Below are 11,932 nucleotides of genomic sequence, written 5' to 3'. Positions count from 1 at the left end.
ATGATCTGTGCACATATACCCCCAGGTCTCTCTGTTCATGCACCCCCTTTAGGATTGTACCCTTTAGTTTATATTGTCTCTCCTCGTTCTTCCTACCTAAATGTATCACTTCGCACTTTTCTGCGTTAAATTCCATCTGCCACATGTCCGCCCATTCCACCAGCCTGTCTATGTCCTCTTGAAGTCTATCACTATCCTCCTCACTGTTCACTATACTTCCAAGTTTTGTGTCATCTGCAAATTTGAAATTGTGCCTTGTACAGCCAAGTCCAAGTCATTAATATATATCAAGAACAGCAGTGTTCCTAGTTACGATCCCTGGGGAGCACCACTGTGTACCTTCCTCCAGTCCAATAAACAACCGTTCATCACTACTGTTTCCTGTCACTTAGCCAATTTCGTATCCATGCTGCCACTGTTCCTTTTATTCCATGGGCTTCAACTTTGCTGGCAGGCCTATTATGTGGCACTTTATCAAACGCCTTTTGGAAGTCCATGTACACCACATCAACCACATTGCCCTCATCAACTCTCGCTGTTACCTCATCAAAAAACTCAATCAAGTTAGTTAAACACGATTTGCCTTTAACAAATCCGTGCTGGCTTTCCTTAATTAATCCACACTTGTCCAAGTGACTGTTAATTTTGTCCCGGATTATCATTTCTAAAAGCTTCCCCACTACCGAGGTTAAGCTGACTGGCCTGTAGTTGCTGGGTTTATCCTTACACCCTTTTTGAACAAGGGTGTAACATTTGCAATTCTCCAGTCCTCTGGCACCACCCCTGTATCTAAGGAGGATTGGAAGATTACAGCCAGTCCCTCCACAATTTCCATTTTTACTTCCCTCAGCATCCTAGGATGCATCCCATCCGGTCCTGGTGACTGATCTGCTTTAAGCACAGCCAGCCTTTCTTGTACCTCCTCTTTATCAATTTTTATTCCATCCAGTATCTCAACTACCTCGCCTTTCACTATGACTTTGGCAGCATCTTCTTCGTTGGTAAAGACAGATGCAAAGTACTCATTTAGTACCTCAGCTATGCCCTCTACTTCCATGTGTAGGTTTCCATTTTGGTCCCTAATTGGCCCCACCCCTCCTCTTGCTACCCGTTTATTATTTATATGCCTATAGAAGCCTTTTGGATTCCCTTTCATGTTAGCTGCCAATCTAATCTCATGCTCTCTCTCTTTGCCCCTCTTATTTCCTTTTTCACTTCCCTAAAGGGATATTTACTAGTCCTAGCCCTTTTAGGGCTACCCCGGATCAGGCGTATTCCTCAGACGTTCACTTTCAACTAAAGTTTGAGGTAGCCGAATCCTAAAGAAGCTTAATTGGGTCTAAAGGTTCTGACTATCTCTCCCTAAAGGAAATGAACAACCTGAAAATGTTACCATCCTGCAGATAGCACTTTTAATAAGTTTAGCTAGACTGTAACGTTCTGGATATTATGAGGGTTGGAAAACACCCTCAGAATTCTGCAACTCCTCAACAAAGAGCGTACAGAGATTGAGTTCGCGAATTTGATACAGAAGTATTATGTGAGACAATTCTAAAAATATATAGATTTATTAAAGAACCGACATGTATTTTATAGTTGGTGATTCAATCGCAACACTAACAGTTCCAGAAAGAGAAAACTTTTACAATCTTATTATCAGAGATCCTTATTCTCAAATCTTAACTTCACTACAGTTTTACAGTTCTTAAAGTTTATTCAGAATATCCACCAAAATCAAATACAGTACCATTGATCCCCGAGTTACAAAGAGGTATAGACTTACAGAGCCTGCCTCTGAAGCCCAGAATCGCTTTGCCCCTTTACAGTGAGACTATCATCCCATTTGAAAGTTCAATATTTATATCTTTTTTCAGTGGTATTTCCTTTGAAGTTTTCTGCTGATGTAAGCTAATTATCTCTAGTCATTTTTCTGCTGACTTCTGCAATTCTTAGTCAGTTCAGCTGGTAGCATTAAGAATCATGTCTCTACCCTAGGTGTTCGAAGCTTATCATAAAAAACGGTATAACAGCAGGTGCATTTCATTTGATGTCATCTCTATCCAGGCCTTCTGTTTGTGTCTCTTTACAAAGTGTAAATTAGAACACCTCAACCAGGGTGATCTATGCAATTCTTAGCCACCTCAGCTGGTTGTAACACAGAATTATGTCTCCTGTGTAGGTGTCTTAAGCTTAACACAAAAACGGTGTGACGGCAGGTGTCATTTTTACGAAGGCATATGTTTCTGCTTCTTTTATGTGCCTGTTTACGAAGTGTACTTTAGAACACCTTAACTAGGATGTACCATTGTCTACCCCCAAAGATTCAGACCGTCGGGAGCCTTCAACCTCCTGTTTCAATAAGGTTATTGATTCAGTGTCAACAACTTATCTCTATTACCAGAATGCTGTAACAGTTTTAGATTGTTGAGGCTTCCAGATTTCCAGACCTAGTTTGTCATGTTTTAATAAGGCCAGAGTTCTTTCATAGAATGGTGTATTTTTCTGAATAGGTATATGGTTTATTCCTTCACACACCCCTCTTGACCAAAAAGTGAACTCGAGCAACAAGACAGAGTTTGTTACTAATAAGGTTACAATAGCTCATGAATTTCACGAGATTCACAGGAGCCGAATCATGTGCGACATGAAAATTCCTTTTAAAAATCCTAGGACAATGTTTTGCCTTATTTTAAATTGAACACAATTTAAAAGGATGATAGGTACATTGTCATGCAATTAGTGAAACAACATGTACTTAGAATGTCCAATCAGCAGATGTTCGTTCCGTAGAGATGAGTTATTCATATGAGTCAAGGAGACATCATTTGGAACTAGCTGAAGCTTGACATGCTGTTCCTTCAATCCAGCGTGTGGACAGATTCTTGTTTTCGTAACGGCCTTGCCAGGTGCTCAGTTGATTCTTTCTTCATCCGCAGTGTTTTCCTCCTTCGTTGAAGTAACTCGTTGATCTTTCCTTGTTTCGGTTGTGGCTTTTTGCAAATCCAATTCCTGAGGCTTTGCCAAGCATCGTGTGGAAGAGTCGGCGACACCATCTGACTGACCGTCATCAGTAGTTCGATAATATCCATTTCCTGTGTCATGCTCCAAGCTGGGTCTTGAAAGACAGTGTACGACTGCACCTTGTATTGTTCCTCCATTTCGGCATCCTTCAGGACATCTTTTGATATTGTCTATGGAGACAGTTTTAAGAATATGCTTGCCATTCGGCTGATTAATATGTATTTTAACTGTTCTTTCATTAATAACAGAATGTATTTGAACAGGTTTTTTCCACTTCGGTCTTAAACCAGGTTTTTGCTCAAACTTCTTTTCCTGTACCCATTCTCCTACTAGTTAAGTTGCCCAAGGGAAACTGAGAGGTACCCCTGAGACACAAATGAGAACAGCTTGTAAAAGAAGCTCATGAGGGCATAGGTCAAGCACATTGTGGTGCCACAACAACATTCTGCAAATTGACCCCCTTATATTGGTGGCCAGGCATGCTTAAGGCCTGTAAAACATACGTGGCAAATTGTGAGCCATGCTATTTAACCGTGCTTTGTTTGTCAATTTTTTCTGCCTATTTGCCTCCCTTATCCTCTGATCAATTTGATGAATCTCCTCTGTTACTTCCTTTTTAAAATTTAACTGTCGCTGTTGGGTCAAGGAATCAGAGAGTGTAGAGGCAATAAAAGAACTATGGTGTATGCATCTCAACTCCATACATCAGATAATATGGAGTTTATGGGGACACTGTCCCTGATGCAGATGTGGGCACATTATTAAGTGATAGCTGCACCTCTGGAATGATGGTGGTCCACTTATTTCCCCTGATTCTCAACAGTTTGACCAATAGCTTTTTTACTTCCTGGTTTTTACGTTCCACCAGCCCCGCTGATTGTGGATGACATGGCGTGCTGTGCTCTAACCCAATCCCCCTTTGTTTGCAGTAGTCTTTGAAGACCTTGGAGATTTTGAGTACAGCTACAGTAATTATGTCACTAATAGCATTGGCGAGTGCGTTTTCCGAAACAGTTTTTGTGGAGACCAGCCAGCAGAAGGAAGTGCATCCATCTACACAAACGAGAACATGTCTGTATCCCAAAGATGGGGGAAGTGGTCCAATAAAGTCAATAAAGAATTTTCCCATTGGCTCATCAGCTTTCACAGGAGCCAATGGTGGTGGTTTAATTAGTGATGACTTATTGGTTAAATAGCATGGCTCACAATTTGCCACGTATGTTTTACAGGCTTTAAGCATGCCTGGCCACCAATATAAGGGGGGCAATTTGCAGAATGTTGTTCTGGCACCACAATGTGCTTGACCTATGCCCTCGTGAGCTTCTTTTACAAGCTGTTCTCGTTTGTGTCTCAGGGGTACTTCTCAGTTTCCCTTGGGCAACTTAACTAGCACAATACCCGTAGGGGTTTCCGAGTAAAAGTACTTTGGCGGATATCCTGGTGGATTCTCTTTTGTTGGGTCTAATAGCTGAATCAGTTCCTCATCCTGATTAGCTGCCTGTTCTGCCCTAGCGATTACACTAATATTGGCAGGCCCCTCTCGAGGGGGTGTCATGCAGACCAAATGTTTCGCTTGTTCGTCTGCAAGACTGTTTCCTTTTGAGTGTACTGTCCCAGTGGTATGCCCGTTTACTTGAATCACCTGACAATTCTGTTTCTCCATTCTCGAACGGAGAATGTCTTCCCACAATAACTTATGTTTTATGGGTTTACCCTTATGATTGGTAAAATTTGTTTGTTCCCAGAAAACTAGATCTTGGTTATATCCTCTTTTACAGTAGTCACTATCCGTACAGGTTAGTGTGGGTTTAATAGGGTCTGCCTTTTCTAAAGCATACCGTAATGCTGCGGCTTCAGCATATTGCGCTGCCTTATGGCCAAGGGGTATGGACAGTAATTTTTCTGGATAAAAAGAATAGGAATCTCGAAAAGTCCCTACTACTATCCCCATCCCAGCTGAGGATTGTTGGGATGTCCCTTTTTTAATCGTCCTTGACGATCCATCACAGTCAAAAATTATTACTTGGTCTTGTGGAGGTATAGGGATAGGATTATTTCCCCTAATAAAGCAATCGTTTGAATTTCCTAATAAAAAGACTTGGCCAATTCCGACAGGGTTTTCCATTTTGTCAGGACCTAACCTCGGTTAGGGTTTAATATGAACTTTATAAGAAATTTTTAGACCTCAATGGTATATTGAGGGAGTTCTGATTTAAGTTCTACAAGGCCTGATCAGGGATTTGTCTCTAGAGACTTAAATCTGGGTCTTAGTACCACTGTCAGTAAAACACTCCTTCTATACTTAACAATCTACAAGATGAATATAGATATAAATATAAGTATAGGTTCTGTATCAACTCGTTAACACACACGTTGGGCGCCAACTGAAGGGATAATTACTAGTCCTAGCCCCTTTAGGGCTACCCCGGATCAGGCGTATTCCTCAGATGTTCACTTTCAGCTAAAGTTTGAGGTAGCTGAATCCTAAAGACGCTTAATTGGGTCTAAAGGTCCAGACTATCTCTCCCTAAAGGAAAGGAACAACCTGAAGATGTTCCCGTCCTCCAGATAGCACTTTTAATAAGTTTAGCTAGACTGTAACGTTCCGGATATTATGAGGGTCCGGAAAACTCCCTCAGAATTCTGCAACTCCTCACCAAAGAGCGTACAGAGATTGACTTTGCGAGTTTGATACAGAAGTATTATGTGAGGCAATTCTAAAAATATATAGATTTATTAAAGAACCGACATGTATTTTACAGTTGGTGATTCAATCACAACATTAACAGTTCCAAAAAGAGAAAGCTTTTACAATCTTATTATCAGAGATCCTTATTCTCAAATCTTAACTTCACTACAGTTTTACAGTTCTTAAAGTTTATTCAGAATATCCACCAAAATCAAATATAGTACTATTGACCCCCAAGTTACAAAGAGGTATAGACTTACAGCGTCTGCCTCTGAAGCCCAGAATTGCTTTGCCCTTTACAGCGAGACTATCATCCCATTTGAAAGTTCAATGTTTATATCCTTTTTCAGTGGTATTTCCTTTGAAGTTTTCTGCTGATGTAAGCTAATTATCTCTAGTTACTTTTCTGCTGACTTCTGCAATTCTTACAGTCAGTTCAGCTGGTATCATTAAGAATCATGTCTCTACCCTAGGTATTTGAAGCTTATCATAAAAAACGGTGTAACAGCAGGTGCATTTCACTTGATATCATCTCTACCAAGGCCTTCTGTTTGTGTCTCTTTATGAAGTGTAAATTAGAACACCTCAACCAGGGTGATCTATGCAATTCTTAGCCACCTCGGCTGGTTGTAACACAGAATTATGTCTCCTGTGTAGGTGTCTTAAGCTTAACACAAAAAACGGTGTGACAGCAGTTGTTTCTTTTACTTGATGTCATTTTTACGACGGCATATGTTTCTGCTTCTTTTATGTGCCTGTTTATGAAGTGTACATTAGAACACCTTAACCAGGATGTACCATTGTCTACCCCCAAAGATTCAGACGATCGGGAGCCTCCAACCTCCTGTTTCAATAAGGTTATTGATTCAGTGTCAACAACTTATCTTATCTTTATTATCAGAATGCTGTAACAGTTTTAGATTGTTGAGGTCTCCAGGTTTCCAAACTTAGTTTGTCATGTTTTAATAAGGTCGGAATTCTTTCATAGAATGGTGTATTTTTCTGAATAGGTATATGGCTTATTCCTTCACATCCCCTCTGAACTGTCTATATTCAGCCTGGTTCTCACTTGTATTCTCAACCTGACATTTGTCATACACCCCCTTTTTCTGCTTCATCTAACTCTCTACCTCTTTCCTCATCCAGGGAGCTCTGACTTTGGTTGCCCTACCTTTCCCCCTTGTGGGAATGTACCTCGACTGTACCCGAACCATCTCCTCTTTAAAGGCAGCACTTTGTTCAATTACAGTTTTGCCTGCCAATCTTTGATTCCAATTTATCTGGGCCAGATCCATTTTCAACCCGCTGAAATTGGCTTTCCTCCAATTAAGTATTTTTACTCTAGATTGCTCTTTGTCCTTTTCCATAGCTAATCTAAACCTTATCATACTATGATCACTGTTCCCTAAATGTTCCCCTACTGACATTTGCTCCATTTGACCCATCTCATTCCCCAGAACCAGATCCAGCAATGCCTCCTTCCTCATTGGGCCGGAAACAAAAGAATGAGAAGGATTTTAACTCCCTCCACTGGGCAGAAACAGGGCCATATTGGAGGTAAAACCAAAGCAGACAACTTGCCACTCTTTTTCCATCCTGAGGCACTGTTAAAGCTATCGCAGGCAGGAGCCTCGTGCATTTATGCTAATTGTTGTCCTATTATGTAGATAGAAATCAAAAGCCATTATTACAGCCTACTGGGAGGCGTGCCTGCTGTGGATGCTCTGTTCAGTAGACGCCGTCAGTCGAGAAGTGGAGGTAAGTAAAACAATCACTTTTGTGGGGCCAGGAGGAGCAGGACCAATGTTCCCTCTAAGCTGTGCGACCGCGCTGCCGCGCAGCTCTCTGCTGGTCCCATGCAGCCCGGGACCATCATTGTTAATATTAAATTTAGTGCATGCGTGAAACTGTGAATGGGCCACAGAGCCCTTTAAAGGGGCTGCATACCCCCCCAAAAATTAGGGGAACATTGAACAAGACCCCACAAAAATAGTTTGGGCTTTTATCGCCCCAGACTCCTTCCCTTCCCGCGTTCCACCAACCCTCCTGAACACCACCACCCCCCACACCCTGATGATTTACTTTGCTGCTAGCCAGGCGGCTTCTGGGCTACCCAATATTGCGCAAGATGCCTCTGCAAGATGAAAGCTGGTTTGGGGCAGGCACCTCACTGGCTCTTTTTTAACTGACACCTGGCTGTTTTATTGGACCAGACCTCCCACTGCACCACCCAGGAGGTCGACCTGTGAGTTCCACCGGCCAACCACCGGGGAGTTAAAATTCCCCTGAAAGACAGCACAAACAGGTAAGAGAGAGACTGTATCATGTGTTGTCATCGTGTGCAAAGTGGCAAACTGATCCAATGCCCGGCACAATCCTGTCTCAGCAGGATGAACATCAGTGACAACAATGACAAATCAGTAAGGGTGCAATCTAATACACATCAAATTTGGACACCAACGTTATTCAAGGCCTTACCTTTCTTGGAAAATGTTTCAAACTGTTTTCAAATTTACTAGTTTAATTTAATTGTTAGACTGCCAGCCTGTCCAGGGAAATGACAGCCACTTCTGCAGGGGCTGCTTTTTTACATTTTCACTTCACAAACTGTGATGCTGAAATATAATCCAATATTACAGCAATAAAGCTACTTATGCAGCAGCAATGCTTTTATTACTGCAATATTAACTGCAGCCTACAAAAAAAATAAGGACTTAATGAAACAATTTAAAATAAAAATGAGACATTTTCAACATTTTACTTCTGCTTACACAGTCCTCCTTCATTTTTTTTCTTGTCATTTTTATTACTTTAACTTTACTTTTACTGTATTTTCTCTCTAATATAAACTAATCAATATATTCTAAAGTTGCTTTCTCTTTAGAAATATTCCTTTGAACTCTTTTCTTTACCTTTTTTCTTTTTCTTCCGAGCCCCCACCATCCATTTTGAAGAAGGGAGTAACTTCCAGACAACGGTCTTTACTCAATTCCGAAGTTGATGTTTTCAGCCAATTGTATGCCAAAATGCACAGGTGCGACCAGGGTAATCTTTGACACGTAAATACATCGAATCAGGACGGGCTGCTGCCAGATAAATGAACTCATTGGTGCAGTAAGAGTTAAATAATTGCATTTAGACTAAATTTTGGGGCATTTGCATTGAGCAGTTTGTGACACTAAGGGGCGATTTGAACCCACTTGGCCAGTGGGAACGTGGCAGGTGGGCAGTTAAAATCGCTGTCGAGTATTTATCATGCCGTTCCCGTCGGCTGCCATTTTAACTGCAGTTTTTTTAGTCCGCCAGAGTCAGGCAGCATGAATATATGCAAATTGGGGGTCCTCTGATGCAATTAGGACACCAACGCCATTTTAATACAAAAATCGCAAAATTCCTGCCCCGCATCCAACTCGCCACAAAAATCTGGCAAGATTGGTGTCTCAGAGCCACTACTGAAGCAGTATTTAAAGGAGCACTCAGCTGCAGGTAATTGGATCATAGGCCCTGATTTTAATTGTCCCAGCCTGGCAGAAACCAGGTGGAAGGTGGGGGTTGGGGGGAGCAGTTAAAATAAAGTGAGTCGCTTACTCCCTTCCGATCCTGCTTCCTTCCCACCATCTCCCGATATGTCATCAGGACCCGATCTGCAATCTCAACCTGAGGCCTGAGTGAGGGAGGGAAGTGTCAGCTCCCCCATCAGGCAAACCTGTCAGGAGCCAGATCTTGGGCTAGAAGAGGCCCACAAGGTAAGTTTTTAAAGTTATATTTAAGGTTTTCTTGTGGGCCAAGAGGCCTGACCCTCTCATCCGTCGCTGTCCAGGTGTGCTGGATAGTCGGCCTGGGGATCTTTCTGTGGGTGCTTGGGAAGAGTACCGCCCTCTTTGCCCTGACATCCATCACCAGGACGACCAGGGAGACATCTGAGAACTTGGGGGCAGCGTTGCGATTCATTACTATTGCACAGTGAAAATGGGCAGGCTGTGACATGATGGGGTGGACAGCCAGTCAATCATATTAAAATATGGCCCTAGAGTTAAAATTGCCCAGGCCTCTTGCTAGCGACATCATGGGGGCTTCCCGCTCACCCGGCCTGATTCCCACCTTGAGTTAAAATCAGGGCTTAAGTCTGGTTTGCAGCATTTAATTGGAACATCAAGGCGGCAGGAACATCTGAATCTGTCCTGCAAAGCACATTTCACCATACTGAAAACAAAGTTTATGTAATAACTGACGAGGAAAGTTTGAGGCTTGGGATAACAGCTGTCGGAAGTCACTGGAGAGGTATGAAGCCACACACTCACATATCCAGAGCTAGTGCCTGCCATGATTGGGTCCCAGAGAGGCTAACAGGTGTTGACAAAGTTCCACACCTCCAACTGCTGTGTGTCCAGCTGTGGTCAGGAGGCTGGTGGCAATGCACTTGCACATTTTATGGTGATCTGTGATATTCCCCACATTTCTCATGAGGAGTTCCTGGTATTTGCTAGCAAAGGGCCAACCTGCAATTGTCAGTTTTCAAATAACCAACTAGTGGAAGCATGACCTCTTTGGGATCGAGTTGGTCGAGACTGGAATTGAGCAATCTGATCCAATTATCCTCCCCCTGAGCTAGGCAAGACTAAAACACTGTTGAGGCAAGACTAAAACATTGTTGATGCAACACCAGCCACTCTAACTTATTAATTAGACCTGGAGAGGTAAACCTGTCAGTGAGGACTCGGATTCTTCCTACTCGGTTCCATAATCTTACAAAGCACTGCCATAACAGATAGTTGGACAAGCAGCAGGAAGTTAGCAGTGTTATATGCTGGTAAACTGCATGATTTTAGTTGGTTAAACGCTAGCATTGCACATGTTGCCAACCTGTGCCTAAGTTCTCTGTACTTCGGCAAGTGGCGTGTGTCCCTAGATGGAGAGTGTGTGTGCTGTATATTGAGCAAAAGTAAACTTACCTGTATGAATGTCTCAGTAGCTTGGTTGGAAACTCTTAAGTATGGGTTTGTGTGTATGTCAGACACCTGGCTGACTAAAATAATAATGGGCCGTATTTTCCGATCGGAGGCTTCCTGCGTGAGGAGGCCTCCGATCTGGAAAAAATCTACGGACTTACCTAAGGGCTCCCGAGGTGCGTATACTTCCGTTCCTGGGCCTCTCCAACTCGAAATGTGCAGGGCCCACGTATCCCACAGGCGCATGCGGTTCGCAAGCGTCCCTCGGATCACGTGGGCCATGGGGAGCCAACAGAAGAAGGGAATCTCCCTTCATACACTTGACAGATAGACCTATCAAATATATGAATGGAAATCACCCCCAAAACACTGTAAAACATTAAATACATTTTTTTTTAAATCACATTTTTAAAATGAGTTGAAATTACAATAAATTACTGTAAATATTTTAACCAAAAATTTAATTTTTTGAAAAAAATTATTAAATAATAATTAAAGTTTTTTATGGGGCTAAAATAAACTTAGTTTTTTTAAAGTATTTTTACATGATAAATGAGTGGAAATTTAAAAAAAAACTTTTTTTCAACTCTTATGCTGGTAAAAGCAGGCCTTGCGCCAGCTTTTAACAGGCGTAAGATTTCTAAGGGTTTTCTGCGGGCGGAGGTTCTCCAGAAAGCGGAACTCTCCGCCCGCAGAGTCCCTTCTCCAGGGCAGGCGTCCGATCTGTCAAGAGCATTCTTGACAGATCGGAAATGCCGGTTTTCAGTGCATGCGCTGTGCACGCCTGAAACCAGCATTTCTGATGTCCCTACGGGTGGGTACACAGTTCGTACACACCCGTAGTGATCGGAATATACGGCCCAGTACCTTTGCAGATGCCTAGAAATGTCCATAAATTAAATAGCTGTCATGTTTCTTCTACAGGATATCCCCACACACTTAGAGGAGTCCTACCCCTTTGCACAATAAGGGACTGGCTTTAAATACTTGTCACAACAATAACATCCAAACTCATGGATTTGTATGAAATAATCTTCTCCAACACCACTGTCCCCCACACCCCCATCCCCTCCCCAACAGATGGAATGGTCTGCCATGTCACTTTTAAGAAGGGCAAGCTCAATAAGGATGAGTGCCTCTCTTACCATCTCAACCTGCTCCAGATTAATAAATACCATTGTATTTCTCATATAAGTGAGCAAATTGACATTTTATGTGGTTAACACATGTCATTTATAAAAGCTGCACATGGTCATCTGGGATTTTTAAAAAT

The sequence above is a fragment of the Somniosus microcephalus genome, chromosome 19 (genome assembly GCF_052327205.1).
Source record: "Somniosus microcephalus isolate GS21.2 chromosome 19, FLI_Smic_1.0, whole genome shotgun sequence".
NCBI lineage: Eukaryota > Metazoa > Chordata > Chondrichthyes > Squaliformes > Somniosidae > Somniosus > Somniosus microcephalus.
This window is presented reverse-complemented; position numbering follows the sequence as displayed.